Here is a 16,074-nt window from a genome sequence, read left to right as displayed (position 1 = left end):
AATCACAAGGTCAGGAGATTGAGACCATCCTTGCTAACATGGAGAAACCCTGTCTCTACTAAAAATTCAAAACAATTAGCCAGACATAGTGGCAGGTGCCTGTAGTCCCAGCCATTCGGGAGGCTGAGGCAGAATGGTGTGAACCCAGGAGGCAGAGCTTGCAGTGAGCCAAGACTGCACCACTGCACTCCAGCCTGGGCAACAAAGTGAGATTCCATCTAAAAAAAAAAAAAAGCAAAAAGCGAAAACAAAACAATGCCAACTTTTAAAGACCATCAGTGCTAGGAATAAACTGCATCAAATAACAGGCAAAATAACCAGCTAACTCACACATAACAATATTAACCTTAAATGTAAATGGACTAAAAGCTCCCAATTAAAAGAAACAGACTGGCAAATTGGATAAAGAATCAAGACCCATCAGTGTGCTGTATTCAGGAAAGCCAGCTCATGTGCAGAGACACACGTCGGCTCAAAATAAAGGGATGGAGGAAGATCTACCAAGCAAATGGAAAGAAAAAAAAAAAAAAAAAAAAAGCAGGGGTTACAATCCTAGCCTCTGATAAAACAGATTTTGAACCAACAAAGATCAAAAAGACAAAGAAGGTCATTACATAATGGTAAAGGGATCAATTCAACAAGAAGAGCTAACTATCCTAAATATATATGCACCCAATAGAGGAGCACCCAGATTCATAAAGCAAGTCCTTAGAGACCTACAAAGAGACATGGACACCCACACAATAATAATGGGAGACTTTAACATTCCACTGTCGGTATTAGACAGATCAGCGAGACAGAAGCTTAACAAGGATATCCAGGACTTGAACTCAGCTCTGCACCTAGCAGACCTAATAGACATCTACAGAACTCTTCACCCCAAATCAACAGAATATACATTCTTCTCAGCACCACATTGCATTTATTCCAAAATTGACCACATAGTTGGAAGTAAAGCACTCCTCAGCAAATGTGAAAGAAAAAAATCACAACAAACTGTCTCTCAGACCACAGTGCAATCAAATTAGAACTCAGGATTAAGAAATTCACTCAGAACTGCAAAACTACACGAAAACTGAACAACCTGTTCCTGAATGACTACTGGGTAAATAATGAAATGAAGGCGAAATAAAGATGTTCTTTGTAACCAATGAAAACAAAGACACAATTTACCAGAATCTCTGAGACACATTTAAAGCAGTGTGTAGAGGGAAATTTATAGCACTAAATGCCCACAAGACAAAGCAGGAAAGATTTAAAATCAGCACCCTAAAATCACAATTAAAAGAACTAGAGAAGCAAGAGCAAACAAATTCAAAAGCTAGCAGAAGGCAAGAAATAACTAAGATCAGAGCAGAACTGAAGGAGATAGAGGCACAAAAAACCCTCCAAAAAATCAATGAATCCAGGAGCTGGTTTTTTGATAAGATCAACAAAATTGATAGACAGCTAGCAAGACTAATAAAGAAGAAAAGAGAGAATAATCAAATAGACGCAATAAAAATGATAAAGGGGATATCATCACTGATCCCACAGATACAAACTACCATCAGAGAATACTATACACACCTCTATACAAATAACTAGAACAAATGCATACATTCCTGGACTCATACACCGTCCCAAGACTAAACCAGGAAGAAGTTGAATCTCTGAATAGATCAATAACAGGTTCTGAATTTGAGGCAATAATTCATAGCCTACCAACCAAAGAAAGTCCAGGATCAGACGGATTCACAGTCAAATTCTACCAGAGGTACAAAGAGGAGCTGGTACCATTCCTTCTGAAACTATTCCCAACAATAGAAAAAGAGGAAATCCTCCCTAACTCATTTTATGAGGCCACCATCATCCTGATACCAACGCCTGGCAGAGACACAACAAAAAAAGAGAAATTTAGACCAATATCCCTGATGAACATCGATGCAAAAATCCTCAATAAAATACTGGCAAACAGAATCCAGAAGCACATCAAAAAGCTTATCCACCACCATCAAGTTGGCTTCATCCCTGGGATTCAAGGCTGGTTCAACATACACAAATCAATAAATGTAATCCATCACATAAACAGAACCAACAACAAAAACCATATGACTATCTCAACAGATGCAGAAAAGGCCTTCAACAAAATTCAACAGCCCTTCATGCTAAAAACTCTCAATAAACTAGGTATTGACAGAACGTATCTCAAAATGATAAGAGCTATTTATTACAAACCCACAGCCAATATCATACAGAATGGGCAAAAACTGGAAGCATTCCTTTTGAAAACCAGCACAAGACAAGGATGCCCTCTTTCACCACTCCTATTCAACATAGTGTTGGAAGTTTTGGCTAGGGCAATCAGGCAAGAGAAAGAAATAAAGGGTATTCAATTAGAAAAAGAGGAAGTCAAATTGTCCCTGTTTGCAGATGACATGATTGTATATTTAGAAAACCCCATCGTCTCAGCTCAAAATCTCCTTAAGCTGATAAGCAACTTCAGCAAAGTCTCAGGATACAAAATCAATATGGAAAAATCACAAGCATTCCTATACGCCTATAACAGACAGAGACCCAAATCATGAGTGAACTCCCATTCACAATTGCTACAAAGAGAATAAAATACCTAGGAATCCAACTTAGAAGGGATGTGAAGGACCTCTTCAAGGAGAACCACAAACCACTGCTCAATGAAATAAAAGAGGACACAAACAAATGGAAGAACATTCCATGCTCATGGATAGGCAGAATCAATATCGTGAAAATGGTCATACTGCCCAAGGTAGTTTATAGATTCAATGCCATCCCCATCAAGCTACCAATGACTTTCTTCATAGAACTGGAAAAAACTACTTTAAAATTCATATGGAACCAAAAAAGAGCCTGCATTGCCAAGACAATCCTAAGCAAAAAGAACAAAGCTGGAGGCATCACACTACCTGACTTCAAACTATACTACAAGACTACAGTAACCAAAACAGCATGGTACTGGTACCAAAACAGACAGATAGACCAATGGAACAGAACAGAGGCCTCTGAAATAACACCACATATCTACAACCATCTGATCTTTGACAAACCTGACAAAAACAAGCAATGGGGAAAGGATTCCCTATTTAATAAATGGTGCTGGGAAAGCTGGCTAGTCATATGTAGAAAGCTGAACCTGGATCTCTTCCTTACACCTTATACAAAAATTAAGTCAAGATAGATTAAAGACTTAGATGTTAGACCTAAAACCATAAAAACTCTAGAAGAAAACCTAGGCAATACCATTCATGACATAGGCATGGGCAAGGATTCATGACTAAAACACCAAAAGCAAGTCAACAAATGCCGAAATAGACAAATGGGATCTAATTAGGCTAAGGAGCTTCTGCACAGCATAAGAAATTACCGTCAGAGTTAACAGGCAACCTACAGAATGGGAGAAAATTTTTGCAATCTACCCATCTGACAAAGGGCTAATATCCAGAACCTGCAAAGAACCTAAACAAATTTCCAAAAAATAAAAATAAAATAAAAAATAAAACCCATCAAAAAGTGGGCAAAGGATATGAACAGATACTTCTCAAAAGAAGACATTTATGTAACAAACAGACACATGGAAAAATGCTCATCATCACTGGTCATCAGAGAAATGCAAATCAAAACCACAACGAGATACCATCTCATGCCAGTTAGAATGGCAATCATAAAAAGTCAGGAAACAACAGATGCTGAAGAGGATGTGAAGAAATAGGAACACTTTTACACTGTTGGTGGAAGTGTAAACTAGTTCATCCATTGTGGAAGACAGTGTGGCGATTCCCCAAGAATCTAGAACTAGAAATACCATTTGACCCAGTGATCCCATTACTGGGTGTATACCCAAAGGATTATAAGTCATGCTACTATAAAGACACATGCACACGTATGTTCATTGTGGCACAATTCACAATAGCAAAAACTTGGAACCAACCCAAATGTCCATCAGTGATGGACAGGATTAAGAAAATGTGGCACATATACACCATGGAATACTATGCGGTCACAAAAAAGATGAGTTCATGTCCTTTACAGGGACATGGATGAAGCTGGAAACCATCATTCTGAGCAAACTATCACAAGGACAGAAAACCAAACACCTGATATTCTCACTCATAGGTGGGAACTGAACAATGAGAACACTTGGATACAGGGCAGGGAACATCACACATGGGGGCCTGTCATGGGGTGGAGGGCAGAGGGAGGGATAGCATTAGGAGAAATACCTAATGTAAATGACAAGCTGATGGTTGCAGCAAACCAACATGGCACATGTATACCTATGTAACAAACCTGCACGTTGTGCACATGTACCCTAGAACTTAAAGTACAATAATAATAATAATAAAATATAAATCATCCGCATACTGAAGGACCAGAGTTCCTGGACTTGAGAAGTAGCCTAGATCTTGGGCCAGTGCCTGATCAAACAGATGAGGGCTATCCCTAAACCCTTGAGGCAAGACCGTCCACATAAATTGGGATGTGTGGTCTGTGGGATCCTGAAAGGCAAAGAGAAACTGGGAGTCAGAGTGCAGGGGAATGCAGAAGGCGGCATCCTTGAGGTCCAGAACAGTGAACCATTGTGCTTCCTCTGGTGTTTGAGAGAGTAGGGTATAGGAGTTGGGTACAACTGGGTATAGAGAAATTACTGCCTCATTGATGAGTCCTTATAAGATCTTGCTCTAGTCTCCACTGACCATTCGCTTTTTGTACTCCTAGAATTGGGGTGTTGTAGGGCCTGTTGCATTTTCTTACTAAGCCTTGAACTTTTAAATGTCTAACAATATCCTGTAATTCTTTATGAGCTTTAGGCCTTAATGGATATTGCCTTTGATAAGGAAAAGTGGTGGGGTCTTTTAGCCTGATTTGAACTGAGCGGGCATTTTTTGCCCTTCTGAAATGTCCTTCCAATGCCCAGACTTCAGGGTTGATTCCCTCCTCAAGTAGGGAACAACAAATGGGTAACTTGTCCCCCATATTCATATAGATAATGGTTCCAGCTTTGGCTAATATGTCCCTCCCTAATAAGGGTGTGGGACTTTCAGGCGTAACAAGAAAGGCATGTGAAAAGAGCAAAGTCTCCCAATTACAACTGAGGAGGTGGGAGAAATACCTGGTTACAGGCTATCCCAGGATTACTCAGATGGTAATGGACTTTGAGGACAGCGGTCTGGGGCTGGAGATTAACACTGAGAAGGCCGTGCCAGTGTCCAGGAGGAAATCAATTTCCTGGCCCTCAATGGTTAAACTTACCCAGGACTCAGTGAGGGTGATGACATGAGCTGGCACTTGCCTCGGGTACCCTCAGTCCTGTTGTTGGATCATCTGGTTGGGGGCTTCTGGCCCAGAGAAACTTTGTCCTCTGGGGCAGTGTGCCTTCCAGTGATTTCCTTGGCATAGTGGACATGGGCAAGGGGGAAGCTTGTTTCTCATTGGATAATCTTTTCTAAAGTGTCCTTGCAAACCACACTGATAACAAGCCCTATTGGGTGATTGGCCTATTCCATTTTCTGTCCTCTCTGAACCACCAAGATTTGTTCATCTGAGGGCCATGACTAAGGTTGTGGCCTTTCTCTCATCTCGCTTTTTCTTCTCGGCCTGTTCCTCTTGGTCCCTATTATAGAACACCGAGGTTGCCAGATTTAATAATGCCTCCAGATTTCGTTCAGGGCCCAGGGCTCGCTTTTGGAGGTTTCTCCTGATATCTGCAACTGATTGCATAATAAACTTATCTTTTAGGATCAATTAACCCTCAAGGGAGTTGGGTGACAGGGAAGTATATTTTCTTAAGGCCTCCCGTAGCCACTTGAGGAAGGTGGACGGATTTTCTTCCTTCCCATGAGTTATGGTGGACATCACTGAATAATTCATTGACTTTTTCCTAATTCTCCTTAGTCTTTCTAGAACACAGGTCACCAGATGTTTACGATTCCAGTCCCCATGATCTGAGTCGAGGTCCCAGTGGGGATCCATACTGGGGATAGCTTGCTGACCAGTAGGGAATTCGTCCCTTTCTTTGGTTGTCATTCTATCATTTACTTGACTAAGATACCAAGTATCTCCAAACTCTCAGGCTGCAGCTAAAGTTTCATTCTTTTCATTAAAGGTCAGGGTTTGATCTAACAGTAGCATGACATCTCTCCAAGTTAGGTCAAAGTTTTGCCCTAGACCCTGTAGGACATCTATATACCTATCAAGATCATCTGAAAACTTCCCCAGATCTACCTTGATCTGCTTTAAATCAGAGAGGGAGAAGGGGACATGTACTCAGTTTGGGCCAAATTCCACTACCCCTACAGCTTGAAGAGGACATGACTGATAGCCTGGGGGTTTTTGTGGTCCCTCGGAGATTCCTTTGCTTGTTTCCTTCTGGGTGGGGGAGATTGGAGGAGGTTTATCATTAATAGGAAGAGAAGCTGTAGAGAGGCTAGGATATGGGTGTAAGCTGAGAGGTCCTCCTGTGGAATGTAGATTGCAAGCTTTGCATAGTTGTGGATTATCCTTCAATGAAAAGAAAGCTTGGACATAAGGTGTTTCACTCCATTTGCCTTCCCTCTTACAGGAAAGGTAAAGCTGCAGGATAGTATTGTAATTTATACTTCCCTCAGGTGACCATTTTTCCCCCATGAGAGAGAGAATATTGGGACCAGGCCATAGTGCAGAAAAAAATAAGCCTCTTCTTTTTCAGGGTTTGTTGGTCAAATTGGTACTAATGGCTTAGGATGCATTTCAAGTGTGAGCCTGTTGATGCCTGAGTGTTTCCCATCTGAAAGAAAAAACCACCCACAGTTTTGGTTGGTTTTTTTTTTTATTTCTGCCCAAAAACATGCAACGGTCCCTGCACCCTGCTGTTCAGAATAGTTGTGCTCACTGAATCAGCAGCGGAAACACTGGTTTTCCTCCTAGACCACAAAGAGGACTGAGGAAGGTCAGATTTAGTGGCCCTTACCGATGCATTCTCGAAAACCTGCACTCTTGCCTTTCCTCTTAGACCACAAAGAGGACCAAGAAAAAATCAGATTTAATGGTCCTTACTGATGCATTCTTGAAAACCTGTTAGTTAGAGTCCTAAGCATTTTCTTCTGTTAGTATTGGGAATTTACCCTTGTCCTATAAAGATGATATGCCTCAAAATGGAGTGCAGGGCCATACTTTGAGGGATGGAAGGGATCTCCAGGGTTCTAAGAGTGATGCCTTTTGTCCTCACTTGTCATCATATGAATAGGAAGGATATCCATCCCCTCAATTTTGGAGTCTATAATTTATGAGGCTCCCCATATCTTAGCTTCAGGAATAGTCTTCATTAGGCCTGCTAGTCTGAAGAGGGATCCTAAAATTCCAGATAGTCCCCCCTGCCACAGGCCTTTGGGCAATAATTGTCTTTCTGATTGGTGAGCCTGGGTGCCTAAAAAAAGGGAACAGAGTCCTGAAATTTATACTAGAAATTATTCTTATAAGAGAAACTAGAAAAGCACCAGGGACAGGGAGTGGTATTTAGAAGCAGGACTAACCTCAGAAAAGAGAGGCAGGAGGAAGTTTGTCTGACAGTCATTAGGACCCAGGAGGCAAGGGTCAGGATAGATAGGATAGATGGACAAATCTCGCTTGGGTGACGTAACTTTGAGAGTTATGCTCATGGCTGCAGGGTCAACCAACTTTTTGTCGGGACCCCGGAACTGAATGGCTTTCCTCTCTGTCGAACCTTGGCTCAGCCCAGAAGTGCAGGAAAAGCAGAAGCTGGTTCCAGGCAAACCAATGCTCCTAACTCCAAAGAGTTGAGGGTTGTTAGAGAGCCCTTTCCTAGAAAGCCTGACACCTGTGTCTTTAGTCCAGCACCTGCACTAGTTGCTTCTAACTGCCTGACAGGTGCCTGGTGTTTAACCCCCGAATTCTAAGGAAAAATAGGACAGAATAGCAAGTGAAATGGTACTTACTGCATGGCGCTATCCTGGATGAGCCCCCTAAATGTGTCTGGAGTTGGTTCACAGTGGGTTCGTGATCTCACTGACTTCAAGAATGAAGCTGCGGACCTTCACGATGAGTGTTACAGCTCTTAAACATGGCATGGACGCAAAGAGTGAACAGTAGCAAGATTTATTGTGAAGAGCTAAAGAACAAAGCTTCCACAGCGTGGAAGGGGACCTGAGCAGCTTGCCGCTGCTGACTGGGTGTGGCCAGCTTTTATTCCCATATTTGTCCCCTCCCATGTTCCATTTCTATCCTATCAGAATGCCCTTTTTTCAATCCTCTCTGTGATAGGCTACTTTTAGTATCCTGCTGATTGGTGCATTTTACAGAGCACTGATTGGTACATTTTACAATCCCCTTGCTAGCTGCAGAGTGCTGATTGGTGTGTTTTTACAGAGCACCGATGAGTGCATTTTACAATCCTCTTGTAAGATAGAAAAGTTCTCCAGGTCTCCACTCAGCTCAGGAAGTCCAGCTGGTTCCAACTCTCACCAGCACTTTGGGAGGCCAAGGCAGGCATATCACCTGAGGTTAGGAGTTTGAGACCAGCCTTGCCAACATGGCAAAACACTGTCTCTACTAAAAATACAAAAATTAGCCAGGCATGGTGACAGACACCTGTAATCCCAGCTACTCGGGAGGCTGAGGCAGGAGAATCACTTGAACCCAGGAGGCAGAGGTTGCAGTAAGCTGAGATCACACCACTGCACTCCAACCTGGGTGACAAACTGAGACTCTGTCTCAATAAAACCAAAAAACAAAAAAACTAAGTTCCCCCCAAAGTTAGTTCAGACTTTCCCCAGGAATGAACAAGGACAGCTTGGAGGTTAGAAGCAAGATAGAGTTGGTTAGGTTGGATCTCTTTTACTGTCTCTGTTATACTTTTGCAATGGCGGTTTCAATCACTTCCTTTGGGTTTTATTATGCCTTAATCTTAAGATATTGGCTAATGAAGATGGAGAAAGGGCAAAGACCACTCTATCTTCTTCCTGCTGACCAGGGGCATAGTCAAGGTAGGTGTTGACCCCAAGGTGAGAGGACTGGAAACACTTTGCAAGTGTCTGAGCATACTCATGCAGGATGGCTGAAAAATGTGTTAGTATTATCATCTGTAATTTTAGTATTGCATTTAAGGGAACAGCACACTACAAAGTAAATAATGAGTTCTAGCATAAGGAATGCAATTCCTACTTTTAAAAGTAAAGATTTGAAATCATTAATTTGTGGACTTGTAGTCCACAAATAATTTAGGATTTAGTCCAAACTGCAGAAAAAAACTCGAGAACAACTAACGATGAGTGTTTATTTTTGGAGCATAATTTTTCTGTCTCCAGTCCCCATTTTTTATTAAAAATAAATCACAGTAGGTCAACTTTACTTGCAAAGTAAGTTTTGGTCTTATTATGCTCTGCCTGATTATTTGCATAAAGTGTGGCAAGAATGATAATTTTTCACATAGGCTTTTAAAACTGACTTTGATGGAACTCTGTTCCATAAGGAATCTCAGATAAGACTTTTTTAAAGCCAAGCCCACCCATGGGTTTCTGCCCTCAAATAACCATGAGTTGGGTAAATTCCTCTCCTCTTGAGGTCCCAAGATAACTTGGGGCTCCTAGGCCTGTTAGAAAGTGACATTCTTTACTTACCACAGATCAGGAACCCTGTACAGGGACTGTGTAGACAAGGTATGAGGCCACATTTCCCAAGGAGCTTTGTTTTCTGTTTTGTTTTGTTTTGTTTTTGAGACAGAATCTTGCTCTGTCACCCGGGTTGGAGTGCAGTGATGCAATCTCTGCTCACTGCAACCTCCGTCCCCCGGGTTCAAGCAATCCTCCCACTTCAGACTCCCAAGTAGCTGGAACTACAGGCATGTGCCACCACACACAGCTAATTTTTGTATTTTTAGTAGAGAAGGGGTTTCATCATGCTGTCCAAGTTGGTCTTCAGCTCTTCAGCTCAAGCTATCTGCCCACCTCAGTCTCCCAAAGTGCTGGGATTGCAGACATGAGCCACCACGCCTGGCCCTAAGAGGCTTTTATTCCTTAAAGGGAAGCACACGATTCTAGTCAAAGCCTTGGTAAAATAACCAGTTTCTTCAATTGTGTCCTGTTGTAAAGGAAAACATTCTTATTGCACTTATCAAAATTACTATATTGCCATAAGAATACTCACAAATAGTTACCAAATCCTGGCAAAACCAGGAAGAGAGAAACAAATATGCTCCAAGTTTTGTTTACAGGTGTGTGCTTTACTCATTATTAAAAGCTGTAAAAAGCTCAAAAGAAAGGTTTTCTTGGCTCTGAAAAACAAAAAAGGATCAGCGATATTTTACACAAAAAGTCAAAAAAGGTTGCTTCAGTCTTCTATTAGTTCAGCCCATGCAATTAACTTCTGTTCTGCTTAATATTCATGAACATTTCAGCTCTCAGTGAGAGTCCTAAAAGTTTTTCCTCTATTCTAACGTCACAATCTCCAAAGTTTTCAGAAACCTGCATTTAAGGGCACCTGTTAAGAGTTTTATAGCTGATTATAAAACCACCATTTAAAGAGGATCAAAAGACAATAATTGTCTGTGGATGACAAAAAGTTTTAGGGCAGCCACAGTTAAAGACACAATTGACAAGGAAATTTGTTACTTCTGTGGCACACAATAATTTAACATGACAATTATAATTATTACTGATAACATATACTAAGTCATATCAGAATTATAGGAGTTTCACATAATTTTGGAACATATAACAATAACATAAAAATCTTTTTCAAAATAGAAAACCAAATTTCATGTTTGCATTAATGCCTGTTTAATGCTTATGCTAGTTTTTAAATAAAATGTTATAAATTATCCAGTTTTAATTAGTTTGACCATAAGGTTTTAGAAACTTTTTTGGAACCCTTTACAATTTTCCATTAAACAGCAGATTAATTTTCTAAGAAAACTCTGTTGTTTAGACACATGGGCCCAGATTCTGGCCCTGCTTTAGTGTGCTTTTATGTACAACCTACAGAAAAAAATCAAATAATCCCCTTCAAATCTTAGCCAAATTGCTCACACCCACAGAACTTTCTGTACAAGACCAATGCTTCACAAACACTTTTCAACTTGTTTAAACCTTCAGTTTTGTCCCGTTACTCTTTTAGGTTAAGACAATCTTTAAAGCCCTCTGAACTAGACAAAATTACATTCCCTTTGACAAAAACCATATTCCCATACCTTATTTAATCTTTTAGCTAAAGCACATTCTACTTTCCTTACACATCTTGCATGTAAAACTATTTTTCCAGTAGTCTCAATTACATGTTGCAATGTTAACTCTTAGCAACTTTTGTTTTTGGTGAAAAATCTGATAAGTAAGTGGTTTTAATTACATACTAAGTGTGGAGCCTAGGACATCAGACAGAAGTGCAGATAAGGTCTGACCCCAGCATAGCTAGGGAGCATGGCTAATTCCACATGTCCCCAGGCCTTAGCTAGAATTTCTAATAGCTCCAAAGTAGGTAAGTCTAACAATTTTCAAAAGTCAAAGAAACAGTTTATGACCTTAAAGCATTTAGCAAACCTAACATCTGACCTAATTTAGACCAAAATCTAAATTGTGAAGACATTTTTTATTTTATCTATAATCTTTAAAACTGTCTTTATTTCCAAAAGATCACAGAAATCATGTGAACAAAAAGGCATTAAAAAGTTTCTATTTTTCTGACAAAATATTTCATTTAAGTGCTCTTTTTCTAAGCCAATTAGTCTGCGCTCCTTTATACAAACATCATGCATACAACACATATACATAGACAGACAGACAGCAGGACTGGTAGTTGTAAGATTTTTCATTTACCAGTTTCTTAATTGGATTACTGGCTTCAAGGTGGCACCCTTGGGGGAATAGCACCAGGAAAGCATGCCATTTCTAGGGCCTAATAAGAAGGCATGCCTGGAAGGCAAAACATATCCCCAAAATTAAGGGTGCCAATTTGTATACTGCATCATGGATTCCCCCAAAAGAGGGAAATACTATGGGAGAAGTTAGTGCAATGCTTCTACCATGCGTGTCATTGCAAAGCAACCCAAAGCCAATCAGCCCATTTTGAAATCAGCCAATCCCCCATAGGAGTCTCCTCTCAGTTGCGGGTGGGGATGTTTCCATATCTTCCAGGTGGCCAAGAGAATGCTTCTCTACTCCAAAAATCCAAGAGCCAAGCATCCCTCTTAACTGCCATTAGCTATCCCTTAAAGTGTATTTCCTACTTGGTTATTACACACCAAGACTAAAAGCTCTCCAATAATGCAAAGTAATTTTTGGTACCCGCCAAAGTAAAAAATGTCAGGTGATGTAATGTAAAGCAGAATACAGCCTTAGATTTTGAGAGGGATCTATTCTTTTTCAATTCCTAGGGTCCCATAAGAAAAACATAGGTTTTTCCCAGAATGGGTTCTGTGGCACCTCCTCTGTTTTTCCCTAAGAGTCCCAGGTGTTAGAATTTATCTTAGGTTCTCTCATGTGGGCATCAAGAGTGTTGAGAAGACAAAAGTGGAGAAAAACAATTCAGTTGACTGAGAAGAAAAAAACCTTTTTCTCTTTAGAAAAATAAGATCCAAAAAGAGAAAAAAACAACGTAAAGGTATTTTAAATATATGTACAGTTTGGATATCTGCTTTTAATGAAACTGACTTTAACCATACAGCTCTTTAAAAATTATTTTTAAAATATCTAATTACTAGACTGTAGCCAGGACAGATAGTCAATATTCCATGCTTTTGAACTTTAGCACAGGTAACTTCCCATGTGAAATTAATGTTTTAAATAAGGTTACAATGCATGCATAAGGTGATTCAAAGAGATAGTAAGCAGTTTCTTTCTTTTTTTTTTTTTTTTTTTTAACAAGATTTAGAATCTTCCCAAGGTAGTTCAAAGGAAAACTCAAGACGAGAAATCAAAAGTGGTCCACAGGGGAAAAAGAATCAATAAGGGTCAAAAAGTTACACAAATAAACCAGAAAAGACTCATTCTCTAAGCCAAGAATTGAACCCGAGCTGCCATTGTCAAAAGACAAGGCCTTAGCTACTGAGTTACAGCATTGAGCAATTTCTATTGCTCTTCCTAGAAGATGCCTAGAGCAGCCAATTTTGAGCTTGCAAAGGCTTTTAACTGCTCAAGATAACTTTTAGGGTTAACTATGACATGAACCCCCAAATTCCTGTCCTCTGGATGGCAGAGACCAAGAGAAAGTATCCCCACATGGTCACAAAGTTGAGCTCTAAAGGACACAAAACCAGACAGAGCAATTCCATCTGGTATTGGTTTCAGGGACACACAGCAAAGTTTGTAACTCAGCAGCCTGCCAGGCTGGCTTGAAAAGTGGGCTTACAGGAGTCCTATACCACAACCTATTCTGTGATACCCTTCTCTCCATTACAGAATAGCACAGAAAGACAAATTCTTAGCACAAAGTACACCAGATTTGCTTCAACCTAAGACTAGTCTCACAAATTCTTTCTTCTATTAATCAAACCCTTGCAGAGGAGACAGAGATGTTTATCATTTATACACAAAGACACACACACACACACAGGGGGAGAGAGAGAGAGAGAGAGAGAGAGAGAGAGAGAGAGAGAGAGAGAGCAAAAACTTGACTGGTAAGAAATTCTTACCCTTTTTACCAGCATACCAGGTTTCTGTGTTCCCTTTCTCTGAAGCTTCCAGAAAAATGGAGCAGCTTTTGATGACCCTGCTTACTGTGCCATAGCTGTGGGGACCAAACCCTGTTACCAAAGAAAATAATCCATTTCTGTTTTATGGAACCATAGGCAAAAAAGCCTCTCACTTTCGCAAAATGCTGCCTGATGGGGTGCATGGGGAACTGAATATTTTCCATCCCAGCCGAAGCAAAATACACATAACAAAACAGACACTAGTCACCTCATTCAGCACCCAACATTGATCTGGCAAGGATCAAACTTTCTCATGTTGGTTCCTATAGTCTTTGATCCACTCCAAGTGGAGAGGGACGTCCTCCAACCGGTAATTAAATGGGTGGTCTCTGGGCAAGATGAAGAGTGAACAGTCACCCCACATCAGGCCTGTTGAGCTTTCTTCAGGGCTCACCAGATGTAACCTGACTTATGGAAAGTTCTCCAAGTTAGGCCTGCTGGACTTCCATCAGCAATTCCCTCAGAGATCCCCTCAACATATACAAACACATACACAACAAAGACAAGACAGAAGGCCTTTGAGACACAGATTCCAGACCCAGTCACAAACCAAGAGTATTCCTCCAAACAAGTCCCCTATTCTCCATCCAACTGGACACCCCACCAGTAGACATCTCGTGATGGGGCTAAAGACAGACACCCTATGATGGGGCTACAGACAGACACCCTGCAAGGCAACCAAGAGATAGCAGCACCTCCAGAGAGGTTGACAAATAGGAGAAGGAAGGGGCTGTTGGCAGCACCTAGAATATTCACCAAATCAGATAGCCCATAATGGGGCTACAGCTACAGACACTCCGTGACAGGGCTACAGACAGACACCCAGTGATAGGGCTACAGGCCCAGACACCCAGTGGTGGAGCTGGAGACAGACACCCCACCATGGGAGTCAGGAGTGCTGATTGGTTGGGTCGGAGGTGAAATCATAAGGGGTCAAAGCTGTCTTCTTGGGCTGAGTCAGTTCCTGGGGAGGGGCCCCAAAATCAGATGAGCCAGTTTATCCAACTGGGTAGTGCCAGCTGATCCATCAAGTGCGGGGCCTGCAAAATATCTAAAGCACTAACATTTCATTTTACAATAGTGATGTTATCCCCAGGAGCAATTTGGGGAGGGTCAGAATCCTATAGTCTCCAGCTGCATGACTCCTAAACCATAATTTCTACTCTTGTGGCTAATTCATTAGTCCTACAAAGGCAGTCTAGTCCCCAGGCAAGAAGGAGGTTTGTTTTGGAGAAGGACTGCTATCTTTGTTTTAAACTATAAATTAAAAACTAAGATCCCCCCGAAGTTAGTTCAGACCATGCCCAGGAATGAACAAGGACAGCTTGGAGGTTAGAAGCAAGATTTTAGGTTAGATCTCTCAGTGTCTCAGTTATGATTTTTCAATGGTGATTTCACAGACACACTGCTAATCCTCTTACCTAATCCAGTAGACTTTGCCCCAGCCCTTGAAGTTGTCTCCACCTGACCTGCCCAACAGATAGGGCACAGCCTGTACTTTCACCAATAATCACCCCTTCCCCAAATGCACTGGAATCCCACTGATGACAAGGCTTCATTTCTTCACCAGGATGTGGTAAAGTGTTCTATACAGCATAGAAGCCTCCCAAAAATTTGATGATGAAGACAGATCAAGTTCTGGAGCTCCAATAATGACAAAAAGGGAAGTGTGTGTGTGTGTGCGCGCGCGCGCGCACACACGCGTGCACATGTAGATGGAGGGTGGGGGAGCATTACAAGATGTACAAGGCAGTGGAATGGATTTTTGCAGGGATTACTTATAGAATCAGTCAGGTCCTTTGCTTTTAGATACTTCCCATAGCTCTTAGCTGTGCATGACTGGTTCCTCCAGGAGCTTCTGCGCTTAGCAGCTAAGAAGGTCTTGCTTGGAGAGATGAGGTACTTGCCTTCACTTACCCACTGAATTTAAAATCCAGTTTAACCCTCTGCTTTGTGGGGTTTCCTCACTGTCTTCTAAGCATGTCCTTCCAATGGGTGAAGCTGAAGGAGAAGACCCCAGGAATAGCTTAAGAGCTGAGGGCCACTTTAAGTAGATACTTCTCAGACTTTAAATTATGAAAACAAAACAGAATCAAAGCAAAAGCCACTGGAATAATGACGTAATGGCCACACTGGAGTTGTATTTGTCTTCTCCTGAGCAGTAACACTTTAAAGTTGTCTTGAAGGTTGTTGCCTGGTAGCAGAGATTTGGAGGAGGGGAAGGCAAATTTAGAAATATATTCTATGACTAGGGCTGTTTATAGAGAAGGTAAAAGGATGAATTGATAAGGATTCTGTTTTTTCAGAGCAGAAGAATTTGATAAGGAGTCTTAAGAAACTGACATTTTAAAAACAAAAAAATCAAGTTGTAAAATGCTGCCTTT

General features: G+C 41.1%; 1 long non-coding RNA gene across 5 annotated transcripts in view; it reads right to left on the bottom strand.

Annotated features, from left to right (window-relative positions):
* Window positions 1-643: 643 nt before the first annotated feature.
* Window positions 644-16,074, bottom strand: part of LOC139355447 (uncharacterized) — a 64,354-nt gene continuing 48,923 nt past the window's right edge. For 3 of the 5 annotated variants that reach the window (XR_011606101.1, XR_011606100.1, XR_011606099.1), the window contains one exon: window positions 649-15,691. This is a non-coding gene — a long non-coding RNA (uncharacterized lncRNA). Of the gene's footprint in view, window positions 15,885-16,074 lie in introns of all 5 variants that reach the window. The other 2 variants (XR_011606098.1, XR_011606097.1) reach the window with 2 other exon arrangements.

Source organism: Macaca nemestrina, chromosome 7, assembly GCF_043159975.1.
Source record: "Macaca nemestrina isolate mMacNem1 chromosome 7, mMacNem.hap1, whole genome shotgun sequence".
Lineage (NCBI taxonomy): Eukaryota > Metazoa > Chordata > Mammalia > Primates > Cercopithecidae > Macaca > Macaca nemestrina.
Note: the sequence above shows the minus strand (reverse complement) of the source record. Positions and strands in the feature narration are given on the sequence as shown.